At 39.4% G+C, this 17,053-nt stretch overlaps 1 long non-coding RNA gene across 1 annotated transcript; it reads right to left on the bottom strand.

Moving 5' to 3' along the window:
* Positions 11,455-12,309, bottom strand: LOC109230480. The gene is made up of 2 exons (XR_002068647.1): positions 12,025-12,309; positions 11,455-11,770 (listed from the first exon to the last, which is right to left on the bottom strand). It is a non-coding gene; the product is annotated as an uncharacterized LOC109230480 (long non-coding RNA).

The raw sequence follows: 17,053 nt of genomic DNA on the forward strand, positions 1-17,053 counted from the left end.
GCATTAGGACACTAAGAAGGGTTTGAGTTGGAAAACCAGAGTTTGGGTAAGGGCTAGAAATTATCTCGAGGGGAAGGTGTTAGGCACCCCTCAAGATCCACTAGTGTGGTTCCCGGCCATGCTACAATTGTGACTTTAAAGCAAGTAAGCATACAAGACAATTTCACATAAGGACCTCGAGTAGATATGTATAATGGTTACCATGCATGCTGAATTTTTGAATAGGTGATTTCCTAGTTATTTGAAAGAATGTAAGTGCAAAAAAAAGGGACCAAATAATGAATATAAACAATCAGATACAGAAGTGGGTGAGCAGAAAGTTTTATTTAGAAGAAGAGGACAGTGCAAAAAATTAAAGGGGAAATTTTAATGACTGAAACAAAATGCAGGATTTTAAAGAACTGAAAATTGTCAATCTAAAATAATTACATAAAGGAAGGGGGTCCTAGGTTTGTAAAATACATGGATCATCCACACAACACCGGTAGCCAATCGTACGCATGGTGTTATCGCGTGATCATCATCTACATGTCTACCCTTCCCACCCCGTTAAGGTATTGAAGCGCGGAATGGTATCGTTACTTATTGCATGCTATTACCCGTCCCGATCCTATCAGTTCCGGAGGCATTGGAACTACTATTCCTAAAGGAAAGGGAATTGGGGCTTTTCAGAAGTTCAAGAAAGGATAAAAATCTAGGCGACAATCAAAACATATAGTCAAATAGGGGGAGACAAATAGCAATTAGGGCTCAGACAGGCCTCCTCACTTAAATGCAAATACATAGCATGACTTCAGATACTGGTTAGGTCTTTAATTAAATTAAGGCGGAGGATAGGCTGATTCATCACATATTTCTCATAATGCAGAAGTGCAGAAGCGTAGAAAAACTTATAGGCATGTTTTCTAAATGCAGAAGTGCAGAAATTGTGAATGACCTATAGGCAGGTTTTCTACATGCAGAAATGCAGAAATTATAGAAGATCCTATAGGCATGCTTTCTAAGCGCAGAAGATGCAGAATTATAAAAGATCCTATAGGCATGTTTTCTACCCTTTACATGCATTCACTCCCATCCCTTTCCACTATCCATCCCCAATAGTTATTACAAAGTTATTACAGACCGAATGGATCAAAAAGAAAGTAAAAAATTACATCAGTTGTTACAGCTACATCTAATCAGCCTAATTCAGACTCAAAGTCCAACAATATGAGATAAACCAACTTCCAGGATCAGACTTCCAAAAGACTTTGTCATAATTGGAGTGTGTCAAAGTTTCCAAGAGTCTCAAGGGGACTCCGGGCAGTGCTTACACCCCAAAAACATTTCAGAATTGAGAGCATAGTGCAGTGTGTAAATGCCAGCCCTCAGAAAGCAAGGCTCAAAAGAGAAGGGGCAGTTAGAGTCTAAGAGTAAGTGTAAGTGCATAGGGGGAAGGGAATCAGGGAGAGACATGGCAGGCTGGTGGTCATGCCCAGCAATTGGGATACTGGCACACCCCTGACCAGCCTGCTAGCCAAACATTGAGAGTTAGGATCCATTGTGGATCAAGTCATGGCCTGGGCAGTAATTAGGATACTGTCAGGCCAAGACCTTAACTCAGCACATAGAAGGGAATAGGGGTAGGGATCCATACAGGAACAGAAGCAAAGAAGGAAAAATATTTAGCACAAGTTACAGAACATGAATAGTAAAGCAAACAAAAGACTGAAGCTATAGAGTAAACACATAGTGGTGAAGCAGATAGTTTAATAAAAGACATACCAGTTTCAAAGGAAAACAAGTAAGAAAACAGTAGCCTTGAGAGAGCCAAATTGCAAACAGCAGTTCCAAAATCTCAAGAAAAGCAGAATTCCAAACAGTATTGCAAGAAGGAAAGTAGGTAGAAGTGTTTTTGCTCGTGTATTTCAGTGTGTGTGTTCGTGTCTTGTAAAGAGGGAAGACTAGTCTTTATATAGTTTTGAAAAACAGGCAATACATAGGCAAAGAGTGCACAAACATGGAAATAACAATCAATTAGTATCAATTAAGACAACTGGACTCCTTTAATTGGGGAGTCTAGTTCAAACGGCTAGTCAAGGCAGAATAAGGAAGAAAATCAGTTTAATAAGGCTGATTAGGGCAAGGAAACGACATAGTGCATAAACAAGACCAATTACATAGTGAGTAATTAAGGTAAGGTTGGAATATTAGTGTGTTTATTAAAGTAAAATAGGACATCAGTTCGAAAATCAATCAAGAGGATCCCAGATCCAATTGTAATCACAAGGAATCCCAACTAATTAAGGAAAGAGTTATATAAGTATAGAAATAATTCAAACTGGTACAGAATTACAGAAGAGATACACAAGACCATGTATTTAAGGAAAACATCACAAGCATGGGATTTTTACAAAAAGAGACCAAGAAAACAGCCAGTAGGTTAAAGGAGATTCAATCGAAAGAAATCAGCAAGGGATCATTAGCCTTATTAAAGGGATTTCGAAATCAATCACTTGGCTGGTGAAACCTTTTAGAAAGAGGTAGTTTTTTTCTCATATAAAAAGCATACAACTTAAACAAAGAAAGAGTCTAACAATGACAGTTCCAGAGTCACAAGCAAACAAGATTTCGAGTTCCAATTACAGACTCACAGCGAGTCTAGAAAACCGTAGGGTCTACAAAGTCGGAACCCCAATGTCACTTATAANTTGTATAATCAAAAAAGAAACAAGAGAGAGCAAACTCGAGCATAATGAGAAATAAACATACGAGTATAAAACACATATGAAGAGAGAACGAAAGAGTCAGAAAACATTTAAAGAAGCTTTTTCCAGAAACCCTAAAAATCGAACTTGAACAATTTTAAAAAGGAAATTTTGGGAAAAGCCTTAAAACCTCAAGTAAAGATCAAGCATGTCACAGATCTGGAAGAAATAGGCATGTAGAGAACCTTAGACGACTTTAAAAATCAGCAGAGAAGACCCTAGAATGAGAAGGTCTTGAGGAAAGTCGGATCCTGAGTCGAAGAGGCTCATATTGCACGAACTCGCCGGAGAATGGCCGGAGAGGCCATGGATCTTGCAGATCTGAGACAGATCTAAGGGAAGCCATGGAAGTCGGCCTCCGAGCTTTGGTCAGCTTAGGTTTAATGGTGAAGGAGAGTGAGTACAGGCTGCCTCTGGCCAAGAATGCCATGGATTCCGATGGAAATAGGACGGAAGTAGGTCGGATAGGGCTAGGGTTCCGGAGAGGGCTAGAGAGGATCTGGGAGGTGAAGAGAGTTCAAAGGCGGCACATCTGATAGAGTGAATTAGGCTAAAGGGGGGTATGGGAATTAAAAAGGAAAGAACGGATCATGGCCATTGATCAAAATGATCAACGGCCAGGATTAAGAGAGAAGTTGGGCGGGTCTGAAAACGGGTCGTGGGGTTTGGGTTAAAATTTGAAGTTGGGTCGTTTAATTAGGGTGGAATTGGGGGTTAAATTGAGGCTGTAATTGAAATAGGAATGGGCTATGTGTTAAATAGCCAATTTCCCCCTTTTATTTTATAAAAATAGTTAAAATGATTTTAAAAACAAATTAAAAGCACTGAGCTAATTAATAATATATAAATATTGATCTAAAAATACTGGAAATGATTTTATAATTGTAAAATGCTGTTAATCGTAAAATAGGCTATAATTGCAATTATATGCCATTTAGCTTTAAAAATACCAAATAAATTTATAAAAATATGCAAAAACCACCTTAATTATACTTGGTGTAAATATGAGAATATAAATAAATTATTCCCAAAATGATAATCTTGGGAGCAATTATTGGATTTTGCATCGTTAAAATAGACACTAAATTAATTTTAAAACAAACTTAGAATTTGGGAAAAGTACCAAAACTCGTGGGCATGCTTATATATGCATACACATGCTATTTTGAAAGTATTTTGAGTGTAAAATACATAGGAAAAAATTGGGTATCAACAATGATGGGGTATTGAGGATGCAGGGCCGGATTTGTGTGCCCAATGTGGATGGGCTTCGAGAGTTGATTCTGGAGGAGGCCCATAGCTCGGGGTATTCTATTCATCCAGGAGCCGCGAAGATGTATCAGGATCTGAGACAGCATTACTGGTGGCGGAGAATGAAGAAAGATATTGTGGGATTTGTAGCTCGGTGTCTCAATTGTCAGCAGGTGAAATATGAGCTTCAGAGACCGGGTGGCTTGCTTCAGAGGATGGATATTCCTGAGTGGAAGTGGGAGCGGATCACTTTGGATTTTGTAGTTGGACTCCCTCGGACTTTGAGGAAGTTTGGTGCTATTTGGGTGATTGTGGATAGGCTGACCAAGTCCGCGCACTCCATTCCTATCTGTACTACTTATTCTTCGAAGCGGTTGGCAGAGATATACATTCGGGAGATTGTTCGGTTGCATGGTGTCCCAATTTCCATCATTTCAGATCGGGGCACTCAGTTTACTTCCCAGTTCTGGAAGTCCGTTCAGCGAGAGTTGGGTACTTAGGTACAGTTGAGCACAGCTTTTCACCCTCAGACGGACGGGCAGTCCGAGTGCACTATTCAGATATTAAAGGATATGCTACGCGCTTGTGTTATTGATTTTGGAGGGTCATGGGATCAGTTTCTACGCACTATTCAGATATTAGAGTGCACTATATATATATAATGACTTTAAAGACTATAACATAAGAAAATTAACACAACAAAAACTCACTTTGAAGTTCAAAATAAACAAGAGTATCAATTCCATAGTCTCATTCAAGAGCACTTAGCACTGTAATGACAAATTCATCACAAAACAGACTAGTCAAAACATCCATATCATATACTACAGCATCAACAATCCTTTCTGACTATTCACTTAACTTCCAAAAACAACTTCGCAAAAGATCATCGTTTGATTACGTACTCGAGGAGATTAAACAGGATTGTAATCTTACACTACTAGTTAACTTTTGAAGACAACTTCTGCTTTAGGGGATGCCCATTGAAATTTGACAACTCCGTGAGTAATTTGACTCTTGCAGAATCTTCATATAGCGATGACTTAATTATCATCCTCAGCAGCACCGGAGACTTGGCTAAGAGAAGCTTGATAAGCAACATCTGAAGATTGGTGCCTTTAGTGCACTCTAGCTTAACTTTCCCGAGGTGATTAAACGTCGTATCTGTGGGGCCCATATTATATAAAAGAAAAGAGAAAAAAGAATAAGGAAAAAGATATGATTGGAGAAAAAGAAGGCCATGGTAAGCGCCGCAGAAACCAAGTGCAAAACCATAACAAATTGGTTTTGGTTTTTAGTTGTTACCAATCTTGCAACTTGCAAGAACCAAATCTGATTGGTTCACTTGGACGACAAATTTGCCTATAAAAGGAACTATTCGTTCATAATTGAAACACACCAAAATCAGAGAGCGAATAGTGTATAGCAAGAGTAATTCACAGATTGTAGTCTTTGAGGTAAATATTGAGTGGTGTAATATTGTAGTGAAGTGTTAAAATAAAGAGTGTTATTTCTTTTAAAGTTGTAGTAGTCTCTTGACACTACCAAGTTGTAATATTATAGTGGTAATATATTGCTCCGCTCGGGTATTGTAATTTACCCCGTTAAAATATTTGGTGTCGTTGTTACTCTCTTGTGTCATTATCCACTGTCTTTTCAGTACCCCCGTCTCACAAAAGATAATTATGAGAAATGGTGTCTACGCATGAAAGCCATTCTTGGCTCCCAGGATGTGCGGAAAATTGTAGGCAGGGGGTATGCAAAACCCGATAATGAGGAAGCTCTGCCTCAAAATGAAAAAGAGGTCTTGGCAAAGACAAGGAAGAAGGATCAACAAGCCCTCACGCTCATCCACCAATGTTTGGATGATGCCATGTTTGAGAAGGTGGCAGATGCTACCACCTCAAAGGAACCTTGGGAGATTTTACAAAATTCTCTCCAAGGAGTTGACAAGGTGAGGAAGGTAAAACTTCAAACTCTAAGGGCTGATTTTGAAGTTTTGAAAATGAAAGAATCTGAATGCATTTCGGATTATTGTTCAAAAGTGAAGGCTGTAGTGAATCAACTAAGAAGATACAGGGAGGACATAGAAGATGTCCGTGTGGTAGAAAAGATCCTTCGCACTTTAACACCTAAATTTGATTTTGTGGTGTGTGCTATTGAGGAGTCTAAAGATTTAGACTCTATGATGGTGGAGCAATTGGAGGGTTCTTTACAGGCCCATGAAGAAAAGATCAAGAGGAGACAAGAAGTGCCACTGGAGCAACTTCTTAAAATTCAGGCATCCTTTAAGGATTATGGAGGTGAAAAAAGCTATCGAGGGAATGGACGAGGACGAGGCCGTGGCGGTCATGGAAGAGGAAGAAGTAACGGTAACAACTTCAACAACAAAGTTAAAGTCCACCATACATTCAGAGGTCGTGGTCGTGGACAAAGAGGAGGAAGAGGACGTGGCTACTACCAAGAAAATAATGGACAAAGGTATAACAAATCAAAAATTGAGTGTTATAATTGTCATAAAGTTGGCCATTACTCTTGGGAATGTCGTAGCAATGTTAAAGAGAAAGCTAACCTTGTTGACGACAAGAAAGAAGAAGACGAGTCAACATTATTGCTGGCACTCAAGGAATATGTGTGGATGCAAAGAAAAGTTTGTGGAGATCAATAAAACGGTGAGAGGTAATATGTCCTTTGGAGATACCTCAAAGATTCAAATCGAAGGGATAGGTACGATTCTGATCTCCTTTAAAGATGGTAGTCACAAGCTAATTCAAGATGTATATTATGTGCTAAAATTAAAAAGTAATATGTTGAGTTTGGGCCAACTTCTTGAAAAGGAATATGACATCCACATGAAAAATATGCATCTTTGGCTTAGAGATTCAAGTGGAATTCTAATTGCTAAAGTGCATGTGGCAAAGAATAGATTATTTTTCTGAACCTTAAAACAATTGATGCAAAGTGTTTGAAGGCTAATGTGCAAGATGAATCATGGTGTTGGCACATGCGATTTGGGCACTTGAATTTTGAAGCGCTCAAATCAATGGGAGAACAGAACATGGTACATGGGATACCATCAATCAACCATCCAAATCAACTGTGTGAAGCTTGTCTTCTTGGAAAGCATGCAAAGAGAAATTTTCCAAAGGAGGCCATGTCAAGATCAACCAAGCCGCTCCAGCTTGTTCACACTGATGTGTGTGGACCAATCAATCCACCTTCTTTTGGTAAAAGTAGATACTTTCTGCTTTTCATTGATGACTTTAGTAGAAAGACTTGAGTTTATTTCTTGAACCAAAAATCTGAAGCTTTTGCTGCTTTTAAAAATTTCAAAGTACTTGTGGAGAAAGAAAGTGTCTATGAAATTAAAGCTCTAAGGTCTGATAGAGGAGGCGAATTCACTTCAAACGAATTTAAGGACTTCTTTCAATCTCATGGAATTCGCCGCCCTCTAACGGTACCTTATTCACCCCAACAAAATGGTGTTGCAGAGACAAAGAATCGAGCGATTCTTAATATGGCTAGATGTATGTTGAAAGCTAAAAGTATGCCCAAAGAATTTTGGGCCGAAGCTGTTTCTTGTGCAGTTTATTTGAACAACAGGTCTCCAACAAGAAATGTTAGAGATCAAACCCCTCAAGAAGCATGGAGTGGAAGAAAACCAAGTGTCAAGCACTTGAGAATCTTTGGGAGCATAGCCTATGCTCATGTGCCACATCAAGGGAGAGCGAAGCTTGACGATCGAAGTGTCAAGCATGTGTTTGTTGGTCATGATACGAGTTCAAAAGGCTACAAGTTATACAACCCAAGCAGCGGCAAGGTGGTGGTAAGACGCGATGTTGAATTTGATGAAGAATTGGCATGGAATTGGGAAGCTCAGGAAGTAACTTCATATGATTAATTCCATACTTTGGTGATGAAGAAGAACCAGAGACCGTGGAACCTGTGCAGGATACAACTCCACCTCCTTCTCCAACCAATGTTGCATCTCCCTCATCTCAAGAAAGTTCAAATGAACAGCCGCAAAGGACAAAGAGTATTCAAGAGCTCTATAAGGACACAGAAGAAGTTACTAATTTTGATTTTTTATGTTGTCTCTTTGCTAACAGTGAACCAATGAACTTTGATGAAGCTGTTACAAACAAAAAGTGGAGACAAGCCATGGAGGAGGAGATTGAGTCAATAGAGAAGAACAACACTTGGGAGTTAACAACTCTTCCCAAGGGTCATCGAGCAATTGGAGTGAAATGGGTATACAAGACAAAGAAGAATGCTGATGGAGATGTGGAGAGATACAAGGCACAACTTGTGGATAAAGGCTACAAGCAAAGGCAAGGCATTGACTATGAAGAAGTCTATGCACCTGTTGCCCGCATGGAGACGATTCGTTTGCTGATCTCTTTGGCGGCGCAAATGAAGTGGAAGATCCATCAACTAGATGTTAAGTCAACCTTCTTGAATTGCTATCTTGAAGAAGAAGTCTATGTTGAACAGCCATTGGGCTTCGCGGTCAAAAACCATGAAGATAAAGTGTTGAAGTTGAACAAAGCTTTATATGGATTGAAGCAAGCCCCGCGAGCATGGAACAGTTGCATCGACAAGTATTTTCAAGACAATGGGTTTACTCGTTGTCTCCATGAATATACCTCTTTACCTTAAAGTTCATACTAATGGATATATCTTGCTTGTTTGTCTTTATGTTAATGATCTTATTTTCACGGGCAATAGCCCAAGTTTGTTTGAAGCTTTTAAGAAAGATATGTCTCGTGAGTTCGAGATGACGGACGTAGGGCTCATGTCATACTACTTGGGCCTAGAAGTGAAGTAGATGGAGGATGGAATTTTTATCTCTCAAGAAAGCTATACAAAAGAGATATTGAAGAAGTTCAACATGCTCGATTGCAACCCTGTGAACACACCGATGGAGAGTGGGACAAAATTATCCAAGTTTGATGAAGGAGAAAAGGTGGATCCCACATTTTTCAAAAGTCTTGTGGGAAGTTTGAGGTACTTGACTTGTACCAGGACAGATATACTCTTTGCAGTTGGAGTAGTAAGCCGCTTCATGGAAGTTCCTACCTCCACTCATTTGAAAGTCACTAGAAGAATTCTTCGTTACCTAAAAGGTACGATTGACTTTGGGCTATTTTATTCTTCTTCTAGTGATTTCAATCTTATGGGATTTTGTGATAGTGATTATGCGGGAGATATTGATGATAGAAAAAGTACAACTGGTTTTGTATTTTTCTTGGGTGATTATGTTATTTCTTGGAGTTCAAAGAAACACTCCATTGTTACTCTCTCGATCTGTGAAGTTGAATATGTAGCAGCAATATCTTGTACGTGTCATGCTATTTGGCTGAGAAGATTATTGAAGGAACTCAATTTATCACAAATTGAAGCTACAGAGAATTGTATTGACAACGAATCCGCACAGGCACTTGCGAAGAATTCAGTTTATCATGATCGAAGCAAGCATATTGATACAACGTATCACTTCATTAGAGAATGCATTGCCAAGAAGGAAGTCGAGCTCAAATATGTAAAGTCTCATGATCAAGTTACAGATATCTTCACAAAGCCTCTAAAATTTGAAGATTTCCAAAGATTGAGATCATGTCTTGGAATGAAGAGAAAAAATCAAAATTAAGGGAGAGATTTGTAGGGCCCATATTAAATAAAATAACCAGAAAAAAGAATAAGGAAAAAGATATGATTGGAGGAAAAAAAGGCCATGGTAGGCGCTGCAGAAACCAAGTGCAAAACCATAACAAATTGGTTTTGGTTTTAGTTGTTACCAATCTTGCAACTTGCAAGAACCAAATCTGATTGGTTCACTTGGACGGTAAATTTGCCTATAAAAGGAACTATTTGTTCCTCATTGAAACACACCAAAATCAGAGAGCGAATAGAGTATAGAGAGAGTAATCCACAGATTCTAGTCTGTGAGGTAAATATTGAGTGGGAGTAATATTATAGTGAAGTGTTTAAAATAAAGAGTGTTATTTATTTTTAAGTTGTAGTAGTCTCTTGACACTACCAAGTTGTAATATTGTAGTGGTATTATATTGCTCCGCTCGCCTATTGTAATTTATCCTGTTAAAATATTTGGTGTCGTTGTTACTCTCTTGTGTCATTATTATATTTACCGTGAATATTATTCCTGGAGGGGGATATTTATTTTCCCAACAGTATCTGTAAAATGTACTTCAACATCAAGATAATCTAGAGCACAAAGTACAGCACTATTATCCACCTAAGGAAGAATAACAAAAATTATCATATCTCTGTTTAATGAGGATCTGAGGTATAAGAAAGCCATAAAATAAGGAGAAATAAAAGAACCAAATGATTAAGTCCTTGATTTCCAAATATTGTAAACATGGGAAGCTTCTCATCAAGCGCAAAACACATGAGACGTTATATAGATCACCCAAATTAAGACCAGAGAGGTAGGGACATTTCACAAAGTCAAAATGAAAGAGAAGCCCAGTCTGTAGTTCACCTTCAGCAACCAAGACCTAGGATAAAAATGCCAAATTTAGTATGACTCAAAACCAAAATATGTTGAATCTATGTAAATGAATTATAATGAAGTTTTGAAGCACATTTACCCTGACTCTATGGTTATCCAAGTGGAGATGTTTGAGAACAAAAAAAGAATTATAAAGCTTAGCAATATCACATGCACCCGGTCCATACCATCCCCTAAACGCAAGCAAAAATTTTGCAAGAAGAGAGATGTTTTTTAAGCAGATAGCATTTATATTGCATGTGAGGTCGAAGGATTTTAGCTTGAGAGCATTAATTTCAATGATGCCGCTTGAAAAATCTGACATTTGCAGAGCTAATTGCTCGAGCAACGGGCAACCGGAGATTAACCTTCCAAGCAACTCGGACGAAATTTCAACACAACAAAGTTTCATGCTAATTAACATTTCAAATCCTTTGAAGGATGGTGGAGGAAGTATTTTACAATCTTCAAGAGTCAAATGCCTAAATTGCAAGCAATTGAAAAATGAAGGAGGCAATTCCGATCGGGAACGACAGAATACTGGAAGATGAAGAAGAAGATGTTCAATGCCATTTTTAGCAAGGAAATCTATCAATTTGACAGGTAAGGAAAGCAGTGGTTCAACTTTGTCATCGGGCATGCATGAAATGTCAAAATAAGGAATGCGGAAGATACACTTTGTAACTGGTTCTTCATGAAAGGTCAAAATACGGTTGACAATCTTCTTAGAGTTTCTTGAATGGTATGTTAAACCCTTTTCCGCTTTCCAAAATGTTTGATCAAGAGTCTAACTGTGGAAGTCTACACCATTTATATCTCCAAGAAGCCTCTTGTAAAGGCAAATTTCCAATAATAATACCAAGTACATTCTCAGGAATATTTTCGACGGTGGTATTGCTTTTTGCCCACCCTTGTGTTTCTGATTGAACTCTACACCTGATAGATTGTTAAGCAAACTGAAACATATATCACCAATAAGAGCTAAAACAAGGTTTCATCACACAAACATCATTTTAACACAATATGTTCCTGATTGAACTCTACAGCTGACCATTCTCAAGAACGGAGCAATTTCCCAACCGCTTCACCTTAAGCAAGACCATACACATTATTTGACATAAAAATAACTAGTAAAGATCAGATTCCTTGTGAGTATGAATTACACAATCTGATGTTGGGTAAGAAACACAGGTGAGCAAATAGCCTTCCTCTATTTGATTATCATCCAGATCATATAATAATATTTGCTAATAAGACCCTGTAAAAAAATAAACAAGAATAAGGAAGATCTCCAAACTATCTAGTCAAATGACATAGTCAAAATTAACATGCGATAACTGTAAGAAGAACAGAAAGGGTATGTTCTAATTGAATATTATGTTTGTGTGTGAAAAAAAGAAGAAGGGTCGCGAATTGGCTATTTAATACTGCCCAGTTATTTAATACACTACGATCGCGGGACCACCCACGCGATCGCGAAGAACAAACTCACAGCCTCCAAATTTTACTCACTACGATTGCACACATGCCCACGCGATCGCAAAGCTGCAACCCACTGACCTATGCGATCGCAAACCTTCTTACGGGATCGCATAGAACAAATATGCCTGCCTCAATCCTCACTCTACGTGATGGCGGATGAACTCACGCGATCGCAATGAACAAACCACTGCTGCTAAAACACCAGAAAACCAGCAATCTCCCAAAGACCAAAAGTGCCCGTTTGAGCATCCGAAATACACCCGAGGCCCTCCGGACCTCAACCAAACATGCCAACCTATCCCATAACATCATTCAAACTTGTTCCAATCTTCGGACGCTCAAAACAACATCAAAACACCAAATTTGCATCGGATTCAAGCCAAAGAATTCTAAAAACTTTCAAATTCCGCTTTCGATCAAAAAGCCTATCAAACCACGTCCGAATGACCTGAAATTTTGCACACACATCCCAAATGACACAACGGACCTACTGCAACTTCCAAATTTCTATTCCGACCCCTATATCAAAATCTCACCTATCAACCGGAAAACGCTAAAATTCCAATTTCGCCAATTCAAGCCTAAATCTACTCAGGGCCTCCAAAACACATTCCGATCACGCTCCTAAGTCTGAAATCACCTAACGGAGCTAACCAAATCATAAAAATTCCAATCCGAGGTCATATGCCAACAAGTCAAAACTTGGTCAAATCTTTCAAACTTTAAGCTTCAAGCTGAGAATCGTCCTTCCATATCTATTCCGATCAACCTGAAATACAAAATCGATGATTTACATAAGTCATAATACCTCACACGGGGCTAGTCATGCCTGAGAACTGGCGAGCGAAGTGCAAAAGCTCAAAACGACCGGTCGGGTCGTTACAGTTTCATAGCTTAGGCTAGATTTGATATCAGACTAGTAGCCTAAATAAGTTTAATAGCTCCCCCTCCCCCCCCCCCCCCCCACCACCACACAATTTGCATATACCTAACCTTGCGTTAGGAATTATAAACACAACAGAAAGCTGAAAAAAAGCTACTAGTATGAGACAGTTGATAGAAGGTGAAAGCCTTAGAACCCCAATACACACACACAAACACACACGACAGCGTTAACACCATCACGTTTTAAGCAAAACACAATTATATTTTAGCTGCTTTAATTATACCCAAAACATAAAACTGCAATAAACCAAAACCTAAAAGCACATGAGTAGTGTGTTGAAATTAATGAAGAAAACTGTAAGTGATTAAAAAATAAGAGAGAAATAGAGAACCTGAGGATGAATTCTGAAATGCTCACTCTTGTAGTTACTTTTATACTATAAAATGTTCTCATCAAACTCAAAAGTCACCAAATCAAAAATAAAAAGCAAAAAAGTCAAGAAATTTATAGTTTGTCTTAGAAACACCTAACAGAAAAGCTACATAGAGCAGAACGGAATTGAAGAAAGAAAATGATTAGCATGAAAGACATCTAACTAATCAAGAAAATGCATGCTCATACCCGAGATAAACAACATCAGAATCATTATGTTAAAATATAGATAAACCCCTTTTTTCATATATTAAAATATATCCTAAAGGAAAAGGGAAAAACGAAAGACATAGAAGCACTTGAACCTTACCTGAGATTTGTTGATGGAATTTGCTATAAGTCTTAAGTGTCGTGCCTTCCCCTGTTGGCCTCTATTTGAAGGTACTCTGGCCTTCACTATTTGGTTCTTCCTTCACTCTTTATAATTCAACCTCGATTTTCGACAACTATTTATTTGTAGAATAGAAGAACTTCTCATTTCACTAGAACGAATGACCATTGAGATTTCTCTATATCAATAAGTAGGGGTAGGCGTTCGGATCGCATATAAAAATTTCGGTTTGAATTTTCGATTTTCGGATTAGACATGAAAATCATCTGATAGAAACTAAGGGTCCACTAAAATATTCTATTATTTCCCACAGAATACACACAAACAACAGTAAGTAAATGACACAGTAGAGTTTTACGTGGAAAACTCCTAGCTCACGGGATTAAAAACCACGACCTACACTCGTAGGATTCAACTTCACTACTGAGCAAACTTCAGATTACAAACTATTGTAACCTAGGAATTAAACTCTTAATCCCTCACTCACTTGTAATAACTCTATAACGACCCGGCCGGTCGTTTCATGAGTTACCGCTCCGTTTCCCCCATTTCTGCTACTTTATGCTTTGATCATCTGTATTATATGGTGTTGGGTTAGTCGGTTCTAATCCGGAATGGTTTTGGGAAAGGTTTGAGACACTTAGTCTCTTAAGTTGGTCTTTAGTTGGAAAAGTCAACCGGAAGTTGACTTATGAGCAAACGATCCCGGAATTTGGGTTTTATGATTCGGATAGCTTCGGGAGGTGATTTGGGAGTTAGGAGCACGATCGGAATATGTTTAGGAAGTCCGGAGTAGATTTAGGCTTGAATTGGCGAAATTGGAATTTTGGCGTTTTCCGGTTGATAGGGGAGAATTTGATATAGGGGTCGGAATGGAATTCCGGAAGTTGGAGTAGGTCCGTTGTGCCATTTGTGACGTGCGTGCAAAATTTCAGGTCATTCAGGTTTGATAGACTTTTTGATCAAAAGCGGAATTCGGAAGTTTTTGGAGTTCTTAGGCTTGAATCCATGGTTAATTTGATGTTCCGATGTTGTTTTAGGTGTTTCGAAGATTAGTATAAGTTTGGATAGTGGTATATGACTTGTCCGTATTTTTGGTTGAGGTCCCGGGGGCCTCGGGGTGATTTCGGATGGTTATCGGAAAGTTTGGAACTTGAAAGTTGCAGCTGAAGCTACTGAACCTGTCATAACCGCACCTGCGGATTGGGGACCACAGGTGCGGGCCCGCAGAAGCGGAAGCGAAGTCACAGATGCGGTCAAGAGAGGGAAAGGCTAGAACCGCAGAAGCGGAACTTTGGGCGCACCTGCGATGGCACAGGTGCGAGAATTTGATCTAGGTGCGGTGGCTGAGGCGGATAAGTGGAATCCGCAGATGCGCACCTGGGATCGCAGGTGCGATAAATGGACCGCAGATGCGGTTTTGCTGGGTCAAAACATGTATATTTCACCCTTCGCAAATTTGGGTATTTTTCATAACATTTCAAATGGGAAGCAGCTTTGGAGAGCAAATTCAAGGGATAATTTAAGAGGGTTCCTTAGAGGTAAGGTCCTTCGTCCCTAAACTCGTTTTTATGATTATTTTAAGGTTGTAAGCTTGAAATCTATGGGAAAATCAGTAGCAAATTGGGTTAGGGCTTGGAAAATTAGAGACCTAAAATTAGGGATTTGAGGGGCCATTTGTTGTCGGATTTTGGTACTTTTGACATGAATGAACTCGTGGGGGGATAAGGATTCCATTGATGTAAATTTTGTCGGATTCCGAGACGTGGTCTCGGGGGTCGGGTTTGGTCAATTTCAGAAGTTGTGTTGTAATTTGAATAATTTCGTATGGGTTTCACTCCTTTAGCATATATTGATGGTTATGAACTGATTTTGGTAAGATTTAAGGCATTTGGAGGCCGAATCGAGAGGAAAGGGCGCGCGGGCTAGAGCTTGTCTTGGCTTGAGGTAAGTAACGCTTTCAATCTTGGCTCTGTTGGTTCGAAATCCCGAACTATGTGTTTCAAGATTATTATGAAGGTGACGCCATGCCAAGTGACGAGCGTATGGGCGTGCACCGTGGGAAACGTGGCCTGGATCATTCCAGAACACCGCTTAGTGGTTCTTTCTTACCGATATCTGTGCTGTGATTATGTGATTTAGTTAGAGCTGTAAATCATGTTGATTATCATGTTAAGGCTTCACGCCGATATTATTGAGACCCAAGAGGTCGTTTCTTGCTGTCATATCATTTATTTTATTGATATTCTGTACTCAGTCCTTTTCATGCATATTATATCCTGTCCCAATCTCGATTATTACTATTTGCCACATTTTATTGTTGACCGCGCTAGTATCATGACATTTAGAGTCCGTATGTGAGATTGGTGAGTTATAACTGAGTGAGGCCGAGAGCCTGCTATTGAGTGACAGTATGAGATTGGGCTGCACACCGCAGCGAGATACTGAACAAGCCTTCGTTGGCTTTGTTATAGCGCTTGGGCTAACGAGAGAAGCCCCTCCAGAGTCTTTACACCCCTAGTGAGCGCAGATGATGATATTGAGGAATGGATCTTCCCTGGACATGGATCTTGTCCGAATATTATACTGGGAGATGGATCTTCTCCGTGAGGCTGGATTGGCATGTGTCCTCGGTACTGGATGACCGCGGTCAGTGATGTATATTTCGGGATGGATCTTTCCTAGGCCGGATGGCCATATACAGTACCGAGAGATTGAGTACTTGTGAGTGGAGGTTCATGGAACAATGATCATGCTAGTTGAGCATTGGTATATGTAAAATCTCTAAGTTTTGAACTTCGCACTATTCAGTTGCATTTAAATACTATTGAACTTTACTTGAACTGTAAGCATGTCTACTTTTCCTGTTCAGATATATGTTATTACCTGTTGAGGTTTGGTCCGTCACTACCTGTGAGTCCATAGGTTGGACTTGTTACTTACTGAGTTGGTGTACTCATGTTACCCCTGCACCTTGTGTGCAGATCTTGGTGTCTCGGGTCACGGTAGCGGCTGCTGATCATGTTGTGCGGAGTTTCACGTGGAGACTGCGAGGTAGCTGTTTGGCGACCGCAGTTCCGCCTTCTCTTTCCCTATCTTCCTCTAGTTTATATGTTGGATATTTTCAGACTGTACTAGTCTTGTTATTTCGAACAGATGTAGTAGTTTTTGCTCATGACTAGTGACACCCGAGGTCGGGCTTGTATTTTTCTTTCCGCTGGTTTTGGAACTTCTATATTTATATCATTGGATTTCTGTTAAAACATGATATTTTCTTGAGCTTTTCAATTGGAAATAGAGTAATTGGAAATGAGTGGCTGGCCTAGTTCCACGATAGGCGCCATCACGACCGGGTCGGTTTTTGGGTCGTGACATGTTGGTATCAGAGCCTAGGTTACATAGGTCTCACG

The sequence above is a fragment of the Nicotiana attenuata genome, chromosome 7 (assembly GCF_001879085.1).
Source record: "Nicotiana attenuata strain UT chromosome 7, NIATTr2, whole genome shotgun sequence".
Classification (NCBI taxonomy): Eukaryota; Viridiplantae; Streptophyta; class Magnoliopsida; order Solanales; family Solanaceae; genus Nicotiana; species Nicotiana attenuata.